The sequence below is a fragment of the Astatotilapia calliptera genome, chromosome 3 (assembly GCF_900246225.1).
Source record: "Astatotilapia calliptera chromosome 3, fAstCal1.2, whole genome shotgun sequence".
In the NCBI taxonomy this organism is placed as follows: domain Eukaryota; kingdom Metazoa; phylum Chordata; class Actinopteri; order Cichliformes; family Cichlidae; genus Astatotilapia; species Astatotilapia calliptera.
Window position 1 is genome coordinate 8156678 of NC_039304.1, and position 13012 is coordinate 8169689.

The 13012-nt window shown below is 43.2% G+C and overlaps 1 protein-coding gene across 4 annotated transcripts in view; it reads left to right on the plus strand.

Annotated features, from left to right (window-relative positions):
* Nucleotides 1-9488: 9488 nt before the first annotated feature.
* The window catches only part of nlgn2a (neuroligin 2a), a 238861-nt gene continuing 235337 nt past the window's right edge, over nucleotides 9489-13012 (plus strand). For 2 of the 4 annotated variants that reach the window (XM_026161610.1, XM_026161606.1), the window contains exon 1: nucleotides 9489-10544. The gene's annotated coding sequence lies outside the window, so the exon portion shown is untranslated. The remainder of the gene's footprint in view (nucleotides 10545-13012) is intronic. The other 2 variants (XM_026161607.1, XM_026161608.1) reach the window with 2 other exon arrangements.

Consider the following 13012-nt stretch of genomic DNA (forward strand, 5'->3'; position numbering starts at 1 on the left):
GCGTTTCTCACAGTGAGATCACCGTGAGTGATGAACAATCATAGGACAGGACAGGAGCAATTGTATGAGCTTCACAGGAATGCTTGTAATCCATCAAATATATGGCTATATACATCCATTGTGACATATAAAATGAGATTTGTGCAGTAATTATTAGGATCTGGTGGGCATGTGTGTTGTTGTTCCTGGGTTTTGTTTCCCTTTTCGGCACAGGTAGGCAGGACACCTGCGGCGCATCGGACTTCATCAGTGGGAGCCAGTGGCGGTCCTAGCCTATTTGGCGCCCTGGGCGAACACTCCCTCTGGCGCACCTTGCAAACGAAGGGCGCCCTTACTCCCAGCAAATGGGCGATAGAAAACTGATCGGTGCCTATGCCGTTCCCAATATGCGCTGGCATGATGTCGGGGCAGCATGAGTACTAGCAATTTTTTTATTTTTTTTTTTTTTTTTGCCGATGCCCGTGATGCCACCCCCCACCACGATGCCGCCCCGGGCAACCGCCCGTGTCGCCCATATCAAAAACCACTACTGGTGGGAGCATTTATGGAGCTGTGTGACGGACGTCTGGTGTCGGAGTATTGTCGCTTCCACAAGAGTCTGTTGATTCCACGCTACTGAGCTGTATGTTTAAACATCCGTCTCCCTGCCTGCTTTTCCTCTGCACCAGCCTGTCTCGCCGCCTGCTCGCCTGCCTGTTTCGTTTGGTATTGGCCTTCTCGGATCTGTGACTGAGATTTACCTCGCACCAGCCTGTGACCAGTGCCCATACCTGTATTTTCTGTGTTTCAAGTAAGCTCTCCAACTCTCCCGGTTCACCTAAGTTTAACTCTCGACTTTCGGTGCTATCCCCTAACTCTGTTTGTCCCTCATCCTCAGGTCGCTCCGGTGCGCCACCTATCCTCCCGCATACCTTGGTTCTCTTTCATCCCCTCGGCTCCGTCTCCTCGCACTTTTACCCTGTCACTGTACATAGCCCCATCCCTTGTAAATATTCCCCTATCACTGTAAATAAATCAACATCCACCGGAATCCCGAGCCCGTGTTTGTTTCTGCTACTAAATCCTCCCGTTAAAGTCACCTAACAGTAATAGCTGATACAATACTTAGAAAATATGCTCTACAAGTTTTTCTCTGGGTTGTTAGTTCACAATGTTCAAAAACATAAGGGAAGATAAGCTGACAGCACAGTGTATTGAACTAAAGAGGCTGTGTTTTGCTCGACAGGCACACCAGTATATTGCAAAGGCCAGCAATCCGGACAACACTCATTGACATCCAGTGCCAGTGAAATCTGCATTGGACGACATCGGTGCAATCACTGGCAGCAGGATTATTTTACATCTTGTTCATTCTAATGATGCTTTCACAACAACCATATCACAAGAGTCACCTCAAGGTGCTTTATACACTGTAAGGTGGATCCTTAAAATAATAAATAGCAAACAACCCTCTTTGAGCAACCACTTGGCGACAGTGGGAAGGAAAAACTCTTTTAACAGGAGGAAACCTCCAGCAGAACCAGGCTGAGGTAAGGGGAAGCCATCTACCACGCACTGTTTGGGATGAGGAGAGGAAACAAGAGGACCTGACAGGAACTTCACTACGTGAGAGAAGGCAGGCAAAAACAGCTGGAATAATGGATGGCCTGAAAATCCACATATTGTATGACACAATGCATTTTAACAGAGACAAACACTATAGTGAGAGGTGTGCCAGCCTGAGGCCCAAAACGCACATTTATTAAGTTTTCCTTTTAGTTATTAAGCCATAAACTATGATTCCCTATAGAGTCTCACTGCTGTGCTCATAAACTCCTGTAACATTACATTTGGAAAACACAATGCTGATTACTTGAGATGATTTAACTGCTGGATGACTATTCGATCGGTGGCTGAAATAACCACATAATCCCTGTCTTCTGTTCACTCTAGATATGTGCAGGCAGGATTATCAGTCTTACAGCTATTATATCCTGTGGGTGCATGTGCTCCCATGTGCTCATGGATCTTTGCATGTGTCGTGGGTGTTGCAGTAAAAGCTAAACTCTTGTGGTTGACACATTAATAGCAGGTTAAATCTTAAATTCAGAAACACCCTCTCTATAGAAAAACCAACCAACTGCACAACATCTGCGAATCATACAACTTGCTGAAGTTGTAGTCATTAGCGCCACAATGGCTGTCCTCTGAAAATGCCACAGACAGCACTGCATTACTTGGATAGTCTTGCTGTGGAAAACAGATGGACAAGTGCTTCAAACCTAGCAGGTACAGGGATTATTAGCTGAAATCTAAATTTTGTGACAGCTCATGGACTTTATAGAGCGTGGTATAATTAAACATATATGCGTGACATTAAAAAAAATACATTAATAAAACAAACTCTTGCTCCCTCTGTAGCACAGAACTACAAGATAAAACTTACTCTGAAAACGTATCAGTTAAACTATTCAATATGTGGCGTGGCCTAGTTGGAGTGGACTTCTAGCCAAGACTGCTGTAGTAAATGCATTTTCCTCACAATGAAGCTCAGAGGAATGAGTGTGATGTATGATGTGACATTTATAGATGGCACCAGAAATGCCTGTGAATATGCAAAAACACAGGCTGACAGGATGGCTCCAGAAACCTCGCAGTGGAGGAATATTCCTGCCCGGTAACAACCCAAAGCACACTGCCAGAATCACACAAGTTTCCAAAAAAAAAAGAAAAAAAAAAGGCAGAAATATAAACAGAGCAAGAAGCAAGCACAAACTTCTTGGACTGGCTCTACCTCATAGCAACCCATATTTTTTATTTATTTATTTTTGAACAGTCTGTGATATTATGAAGCCCTTAAGCCCTCCTGAATATGTTTGAATGTTTGTTCCTCATTTGGTTCTTCTTGTTTGGTGTTTTTACTACTGCTATTTACTACTGCAGGAGCCAGGATACATGGGTGCACAGTTAATGCTAGCAAACAAACCTTATGGGTCCAGTTCATGTCCTAAAAACCTATTAATTAGTGTTAACAGTGCATAAATTTGAAGCTGGAATTTTCAAGTTCAGTCAGGACCCTAACCTCCTCAAGTTGGACTTTCAACTGGGAAAATTGGAAGTCCTCACTGTGCCTTAATAATCCAAGATGGCGGCATTGGTAAAACTCTAAAACGTGTCATCTGTACAGCCACAAACATGCTGCAGCTTTGTTTTTAACAACAAAAAGCAAAAAGAAACCTTGAATTGTATTGCTAGAGATGCATTAATCCATTAAAGAATTCCTAAGAAGGCACAAACACGTTCAAGAGGTCGACTTTACAACGAAGCTCTAACTACCAGAGTGAGGCCTCTTATACTTGGATCAGCTGCATGCATTGGCATCTAAATAGATGAGTTAGAAAAAGTCATCCATGTACAGCTGTTATGAAGAAGGAACATATTCATATAAACCAACATATTTATTGTACCAGGCTGTAAACATTTTGATTGTTAAAGTTGGGAATTTCTACAAGCATTTTTCCAATTTTAAAAAGAAGGGACTGCTTTTTCTTTTTGCACCAGTAAAGGACCTGCACTGGCTTCACTTTAAAACCGGTTATCCTCCAGGCTAAAGAGGTCTGAGTCTGTCACCAAAAATTAAAGTGGTCATATGAAGTACAGAAAAAGCAAATGGCTTTAATAAAGGTGTGATGAGTTCTGCAGTGAGGTCTCTACTTTGAGTTTATCAGATATTATTCTACTGTCCGGTTTGGAGATCATGTGGTTTATTTAATTACAGGGGTGCATTCCATTCTGTATACCGTATGTGTGCCATCTGTATGAGCTGAACATATGCTGCTGTCCATTTGCACTATAAAGTGTTGGGAAGCTCAATACTTGCATCAATCGAGCACATGTTCGCTTGTTCATTATGTGAGTTTACTACCTCCTTACCATGAATAATGCATGCGTCCAGACTTCCTCTCTCAGAAGCCTCTCTCACTCACCGTTGCAACATATGAACCTATTAATGTTAATAAAAACTACACGTGCATATGTGATCACTAGGCCATAAAGTTTTAAGTTCGGAGGAGTCAATGAAAAATGCAAAGTCACACTGTGCAGGCCTCTCTCCTTCTCTTTCTTTATATCTCAGTGCAACAGCCTGCATCGAAGGGACATGTGGTGCTGCAATTAGCTCTGGCCGATTCATGGATGTGGAAACTATGCCAGTGCTCAGATGGGTACAATTAAAAACAGATGCCTCTCCAGCTAATAGGATGTGCATGTGTTTGCGTGTGGCACTGAGATACTGCTACAGAGAGCGAGAGAAGGTGCGGCATATGATGGGAACCAATGCAAGCTTTGCTACTTCAGAACTAATCTGCTGGGCTCCCTGCTGCTTCAGATCAGAGGAGAGGGATACGATCCCCGACCCCAAGGGGGTGAAAGCTTGCTGAGGAGCAGAGATATCAGAAAGCAGGGTCGGAGGGAGGGACGATAGCTGGATGGAGGGAAGGAGACTTAGTGGTAAGAGGAGAGGCTGGCAGAGGGTTTCTGGGTGAGGGTGGGAAATGGAGGGAAGACAGAAAGCAGGTAAATAAATCAACAGAAACCTCAGCAGGTCATAAGCCTTCTGAGGTTTGTGGTGTAGAAGTATTGGTTTCTCTGCAGAGACAGTTATGCTCTTAGCAATTATTACAACATCTTGTACAACATACTGGATTCATTTCCTCTCTAGATCTCACTTAACCTTGAATGTATTGATTTAGCAGCTTCGGGAGGAGGCCAGCATCTTTCTCAACCTTAACATGGAAAAACAACTCCCAAACACATCCCGAGTCTATAGTAAACACTTTTATTATCACAGAGATAACAATGCATGTATGTGACATTGTGATGAGCTCCCAGACACAAGCTGCTCTACACTACCTACAGCAGTGGCTAAAGAAACAGGTTATTACTATCAGGAACTCGTAGAGACCGAAACGTTTCATGCATCTATTAATGTGGACTTACAGCTAACTAGGCCTCTTAGTTAGCTAGTTTAGTGTTTTCTGTTAATTTATGTTGTAATTTTATGTTGCATGTAGCACCTTGGTTCCTGGAGGAACGTTGTTTCGCCTCACTGTGTACTGTTAAACTGTATATGGTTGAAGTGACAATAAAGCCAACTTGACTTGACTTGACTTGACCGCTCCATTATTTATTTAAAAAAAAACACAACATAAACACTAAATATTATAAGCTAAATAATCAGCCAAGCTTGATATTTTTTTCAAGGCTTAAAAAAAAACAAAAAACCCTAGCTTATAAACATCATGATCATTTCATTTCATGACTCAGAAATCTTCCAACTTCAGGTATAAAAGGAAAGATTACTGTTGTAAGATGTGCAACCAAGATGTGTTTGTGCAATGTGATAAATTATCAATATACATTTATTGCAATTAAGCTTCCTCAGCATGCAGTTTAAAGTTCTGTAGCCCATATAAAAACCATGCTAGTCTAGTGCTAGTTTTGGCTAGCAGGTAGCGTTTATTACCCTTGATCGTAACACATCAGTAATGTGACAAAGAGGAAATACTTTTTTCTTCATGAAAATAAGTACACAACCTCTGGGTGCCAAAGACTTTTAATGAGTCTCGTGAACACTTACGGCTGGCTCCATAAGTGTTTCAAACCCTGTTAGCTTCCATGTAAAAATGCCTGAATGCAACCAAATAGCTAGCGTTAGCTGACACCCATAGCCAATGCTAGACCATTCACAGCGACTACTCCATCTTTTATCTCCAGTGTATACTGAGAATGGACAATGACACCGTGCTCCACAGATCTAACTAATACTTAAGCTATCTTTCTATGCTATACTTGACTCATACATCGCAATCTGCAGCAGAGCAACACTTCCAATAAATAACTCTCTGGTAAAAAAACAACAACAACAACCTTTATAGTAATAAGTGAGAATGTGAGTGTGTGAAACACAGCATGACACCAGGAGGTAAAGAGCAGGAAGCTGATTGAGGCAGGTGCCTCACAGCCAACACGGAGGTATAAAGACTGAAGAGAAGGAAAGTGAAGCAATGCACAAGTCAACAAAGGTTATCTGGGACAATTTTAGCAGTAAAGAGCAGACACTGTGTGATATATAACAGCCTTAAAGATGTAATGGTGACACTACAGAGAATGGAATAAGGCCACCGAGGGAGGATAAGAGGGGCAAGATTTTGAGCTTTCATTGTTGCGCTGTATGACTGAAGGATAATTACTGTTGCGAGAAGAAGAGGAGAATGAGTGCATTTAAAGTGTCTGTACCATGCAGTCCCTCTGCTTCTCCTGCCAAGCTAAGGTCCAGCCATGTAGTAGTAGCTCTGTCTCTTTTCCCCTAAACAGCTTTGTGAGTTAAAAGCTCTTGGCTCTGAGTTTGTTGCCAGCTATTTGAACAGACTTTTGCAGGCCTTCCCTACCCACAGAGGAGTAATACCCTCCGACTATGTGTACATAGGTGAGTGCATACTACAGTCGTTGTGAATTAATTACTAGGGACTAATAACGTATTTCTCCTGGACAGTCGGTTTTAAAGTGTGTGACAGTGTCGTACGTCTCAGTCTGCAAACACAGAAGGGATTTGTGGGTATACTTACTGGGTCAGGTTGCTGGAAAGTAAATTAGGCGGAGAGAAAATACTCTGGGTGCCTGAGACAGAAAGGTTAATGGCTTTATGAGATTGCAGTGACATATTATTGCAAACACCTCAGAGCAAACAAATTATTTGATTGTGATATTGAAAAATGTAGCAGTTGTTCCTGCCTGTTAATGGAATATTAAATCCACAGGGTGTGGACATGTGTTACTGTGCCTTACAGTGCCATGTACGTACATCCTCGTATTGTTTTTGAATAAAGTGTAACACTTTCCAACGACATTTTTAGGTTCTTGGTGGTCTACCTCAACAGTAGCATAAGGATAATTAGCTTTTTTCACTTATTTATTCAACAGATTTATTACTATGTGTGAAATTATTCAGTGAAATAAGTAAGTACACTTTGGACTCAAACACTTGCGTTACTGTCTGTAGTGCAAAAGGAACATTTTGTAGCAAGTGCAAGCTAAATTGTTAGTTTTGCGGTGGTACTAAACAACACTACAAAGAAAATTACTTCAACTGATTTACGTCAATGGATGTAAAAAATTATTGGTGGAAAAAACTGCAAGCTTTTTAGTAGTGTACTTGAAGAACAGAAGCTTGCTTTTCCTTTGTTTGTGTATTTAAAGATAATAGCTGTAAAAAAGCATTGGTGGAAAAAAACTATGTACACTTTGGCCTCTTAAGTTAGCGTCGTATCCGTTATTAATTTAGCCTCTGCTTCTAAACAAGCAAAGCAGGTTGTAAAGTCGATACACAGCATGCATAAATGATTTTGAAGGCAGATTTTTAAAGCAAAAATAGAAAGAAAACTGGATTCAAAATCAAGACCACTGGAAATAAAGGTGATACAGATATATTTCTTGCACGTGCAAGAAATACAAATTAAAAAAGCATAATACAAAAGTCTGATGCATCCATAGCTTACCTGATTTTTGAACCACAGAATCGGCTACGATACACTGGAAAGCTTAGGTAGAGTTTTAGGCAACATAAAGAACGATAGTGAGATCAGCCTGACTGTGAAACGCTCAGAATATGAGGCTGAGAATTTTAACACTGATCCTAAACATGCAAGTAAAAATAAATGAGTGGCTAAGATGTTGGATGTCAAAAGATTGGAATCACTCAAATTCCCTTCATATGCAGGATTTATGGCTTTCCTTGCATATACAACTCATTTTAAATCCCCCAACATTTCAGCTGGATTCAAATCTGGGCTTTGAACAGGCCATTCTATAACTGTGCTCTCTTCTTTTTGAGATTTAAGATGCAGAATTCATACTTTGATGGAAAAAATATGATGAAAAAGTTAAAAAATCCCCACTGGATGTACTTATTTTTTTCCCACATCAGTGTAACAATGTATTCCCTGTAAGTCTCAATGCATTGTTTTCCCTTGTGGGCACCAACTATTTCATTTTAAAGTAGCTCTCTTTTGAAAATCCAGACAATAGAAGAAAAGAATCTGAGGTGGGTGTCTGCAGGGACCCCAGGGGCACATCAAAGGGGCGGTTGACTGGTCAGTTATGCAGAGAGCTGCAGTAATCAAGCACAACCGGCTTTAATGATGTTGGAACACACACATAAACACATGAATTCTGCTCAGGACAGCAGCTCCCACCGGGGCTTAACAACCGCAAAACTGACCTCTAACAAAATAGCATCACGGCTTTAGGAATGAGCAGGCATGGATGGTCCATGCAGGCTCAGGTATCAGGTTTCCCTGGTGGGCCATTACCTCTGATGCCTGGCTAGGGTCTATCAAGTGTAGGACATCAAAATCACGGCTGTACATGCAGACACGCATTTACAGGCCCTCTGCCTCCTCAGATTGGCCTTGGGATGTCAAAAGGGGGAATGAACATCGACCGGCAGAGACCATTTGTCTCAGTAGTGGAAATTTTAGCCCCACAGTGTCTGCTCTCCCCCTTTCCTCCTCCTCTCTCTCTCCGCCTCCTCTCAGGCATTTTTGAGGTGTCTGAAGGTAAAAAGCAAGACGGGTGGACATGATGTTTTGGCTGACTGACAACAGATCAGCTCCCCACATGGGTGGAGAGACAGCCTGTTTCTCTGTGGTTTATGAGGATGTGAATAGTGAACGGATGTAAAGCTGTAAATCTGTCTGGGAGCACAGGCATCAGCTGGCTGTACCTAGGGGTTACCGTTGTTAGACTATACTTTAACTAAAGTGACTGCAAACAGCAGAAGGTGACGATGGAGCAAAAAAAAAAAAAGAAAAGTTTTATTCAGCGAGCTGGGAATTCCTGGCAGGCATCAGCCACCAACTGTGGATACATGGCTCTGCAGTGGAATAGTGACGGAGGCAGATGTTTGGCTGTGTTACGAACCCGGTAATAAGACAGGCATGTGGCTGTGTTGCATCCAGAGGAGCAGGTGCTGCCACCACACTGCCATTACCATCTGCACTGATGAGATCAGGGACCCAGCCGTGCTGGATGTTTGATGATTATTATCCCTTAAAGTAAAATATAAAATAAATAATCATGCAAGCTGGTGAAGTCGGGAGTATCATTTTTATCTCCCGCGATTTCACTGTAAAATTAGTTTATTGTCTCATTTGGCCCTGGCAATGTGATATTCACGCCTCAAATATGTCTCTGCAGTAAGCACTAGCCAGTCTGCCAGTATGAACTGAAGTGGATGGATGAGGAAATGGTGGAGGTTAGGAGAATGGTGAAGGGATAGAGGGAAAGAAAGATGCAGAGTGATGGAGGAGAGGATGTAAAAAAAAATGGGATAGTATCCCTTTAATGTCCTCTGACGTCATGATGATGCAGCTCTGCCGGGCTGGGTGCGAGCGTAGGAAAGGAGGAGAGTAATGCCGACAAAAAAAAAAGAAACTCCTCAGCACTATTTTTTTAGTCCCCTTGAAGAGAAGAAGGAACACCCTTTATACAAGAGGGCGGATTAACACCTATTGTCACTAGCAAGTGAATATGTCAACGAAAGCACGCTGAACGCCACACGCTTTAATAGAAAAAGCGACCATATTGAGGTCAGAGGAAAGCGTTGCCAGGGCGACCGGCTTGCTAGGGAGGACACTGCGGCGCGCGTCACACGCCGGGGACGAGCGTAGCTGCCTGCCTGCGTGCGTGCCTTACGAGGGTGCGCACGTGCGCGAGCGCGCGACGGCCAGCCGGAGCGGTCACGGCATCCTCGCAGCAGCAGCAGCGGCAGAGGCAGCATCCTTCTCTTCAAGACTGCTGGAGCACCGCGATTTATGCGTCCGCCGTTTCTGATACAAGCTAAAGCGAGCCGAGCCGGAAGCTCGGCAGCGTCTTGGCTGTCTTTACTGGGATTTATTTTGGATTTATCGTCGACGTCCTAGGAAAATAAGAAGAAAACACAGTCTGAGAGAGTAAACCTGAGTAGCTGAGACCACTGGTCAACACAGGTGATACTTTCCGGCTGTCAAATCCGCCGAGTCCCCGCAGACACGTCCGGGTTATTTCGGGGTTATTTTGCAGTTTAAAGGCCTCGATAAAAAGAGACATTGGTCCTGTGGCACGCTGGACTGTCAGCAGAGAAATTCATTTCTTGCGGGGACCAACCCGAGCTCGGCTGCTCGTATGGAGAATCCTACTAAACCGAGCTGTTTGTGGTGGGTATTGCAGTAGAGGCAGCTTTATTTTTGGGATTCAGTCTCCACTCTGTCATCGTCTCCAGCCATGAAGTCCCACCTGCCGGCCCGGTTGGACTGAACGAGGTAGAGCTCTGCCGAGGGGGACCTCCCCCCTCTCCTCCCTCCCCAAAGTATTTGAGCTATTTTCTTTTTTTTTTTTTTATTTGTTTTCATTTTTATCTTTGTTTTTCCCGCGAGCTGGCGGAAGGTTTAAGGAGAAGGACGAAATCTGAAGAGAACAGCAGTGGGAATCTGGCGCCCTACCAGCACCCGTGGATCCCACGTTAACAGGTAGGCTGAGGTTTACACGGTGGATGCTGATTGAGGTTATTCTCACTGAAAATTCTTCGAATTTGATTCATATCTAAAGTGTGTGTCAGCAGCTGAGTGAGAGGATGCATTGACCCCCACCCCTAAAAAAAACATGCCTGGAATGAATTATATGTTGTGTTACTTGCAGTCTTTTCCCCCCAGCATGCTTTAAAAAAAAAAAAAAAGTATGTATATTTGCTGTGGACCTGTTGAGAATGAACCACACTTCGTGCAGATGAGCTCCTCCATAATCACACAGAAGATGCATCCGCTGTGTCATTAATGAGGGACCTGCACTCAGAGCTCTTCTGGTGGGATGAGAGAAACAGAGGCTGCCATTCGGTCAGGCTCAGCTTATTCCTGTGCCCCTGGATTACATGCAGCATTTGTAGCATTTTCTAATCAATAGAGCTTCTCTGAGATTGCAGAGAATTGCTCATTGTGCCTTTTTTTTTTTTGGCATTATCTGGAAGATAGAGATGAAGGAGGAAACCATGGGAATTCTCGCAAGCAACTTAAATTGAGCCTGTTTTCATCTGACCTTTATTCTCAAAAGACCCCAGGAAGCGCCTTGGCCATGAGAACATATTCCCCTAAATGCTCCCCTACAAACACGCACACACACACAGATAAATGCACACAGACACACAGCACGAAGAATGGGGTGCATTTATATGCTGTGGCTGATGTTGTGGGGCATTCGGATCAGCAGGGCCTTCTAGATGATAGAATTCAACAGGGACAAGAAGACCTCTGTTCTTATCTACAGCAGAGAAGGGGAAGGCTCTCCTTGGTTTAGGCAGCTATCCTGCCCTATATAGCAGATAGGGACATCTCCTCTGTGGGGAGAAAGCATTTAAATGGAGGCAGAGGGAAATATGTGGAAATGTGTCCTTGTGCTAAATAGATGTTGTCACAGAGGAGTTGTTATTTACCTCGCCGGCAACCAGCTAGAAACTTTGAAGACCCGCCGAGATGTTTAAGGGGGATAAAGGTGGCGTGCTAATGCAGTCTGTTGAGGAATTGCAGACATTTGTGTGAGCGAGCAATACGTACACACAGAGAGAGATAAAAATGAAATAGAGGGAAAGACATTAGTACATCCTAGCTCCATTGTTACAATGCTCTCGGTGCTCATTGCAGCTGAGCACCTGGCATTGCAGAGTGTATAAATGTAAGTATAAATATGTATATGAAGATCAGAATCTTTTACCCTTAAAAAATTGGCATTAGTCGGCCTCTAGATGTTATCGCTGTCATCTCGAGGTTTGCTGGTCGGGTTGAGTCACATATGATCATATTCTGATTGGTTGGACAGCCAGAGGTATAACCTCTGAAGGAAACGTTACATTAGCAGCACTCTGGGTTGGATCCATGACCATTTACCCAGTATACGGTCTTGGGGGTGGCTGAAGCTGGTCTGAGACAGAGCAAAAGGTGGATCCACCAAGATCCTTTGGAGGAGGTGGTCTCGGTATGGTTCCAAACAAACTCCATCTGTCCAATGAGGGGACTCATTCTCATGTGGTTTGTAGTCATGCATTTTTGTTTGCTTGGATTTTTCTCTGTGTGAAAACAAACCAAACCACAGGAAGAAGCTACAAGTTAACAAACTCATCAAGTGATTCGGACCACAGTAAACGAACTATAGGTGTCAAAACACCCTAACTGAACAAACTTATTGGATAAAAGCTTGTTAATCTCAAATCCTGAGCAAATGAGCATGTCCAGAATAATCATTCTTTCTGCCTCTTAGAATGACCATAATTGATCAAATGGAAAGTTCTGTTCATTGTTAGCTTTGCAAAGTGGACAAAGGGAAGTGTACTGAGGTCAAAGGCAAAAGGGGCCAAGCACTGTTTTGTGGTTGTGTAGACTTCAACACAACCAGAAAAGTCACACCTTGCCTGCCATTGGAAAGAATGCAGGTTGAAAGCACTTTGTGTTGGCTTCCCTTTGTAGACCCGGAAGCTGTGTCCGCCTGTGATACTCTCCGGTTAAAATCATTTGTTTTACCTGTCCATACATGGGCTGTTTCTCAGAACCACAGATTATTGGAAAAGAGGGACATGTTAAATAAGACTGTCTGCATAACATTTTTTTTCTGAGGAAAACCCCCCAAAAAGGCCAAAGAGTCAAGCGTCAGCTATATCTCACTTCAACAAACAAAACAGTATATCCTCTGAAAATGGCTGGCCAACTTTTGTGCTTCAGGCCTGAGGCTTTGGGAGTAAATATATCAGAGTTGGCACATATTTCAGTGTCTTTGGCATTTAGCATCTTCTCCAGTTCTGGAATTTGCCAGTAGCAGCAGCTAGACCCAGACCGAGCTGGATGTGAAGCCTTCTCTCCCCTTAAAAACAGAAAAGCATGTAATGGGGCCTGTTAGCCATCTTCATCTTGTGTTGGGATCACCGGTTACCGTAGTTCTGTTTTTGGAAATCTTA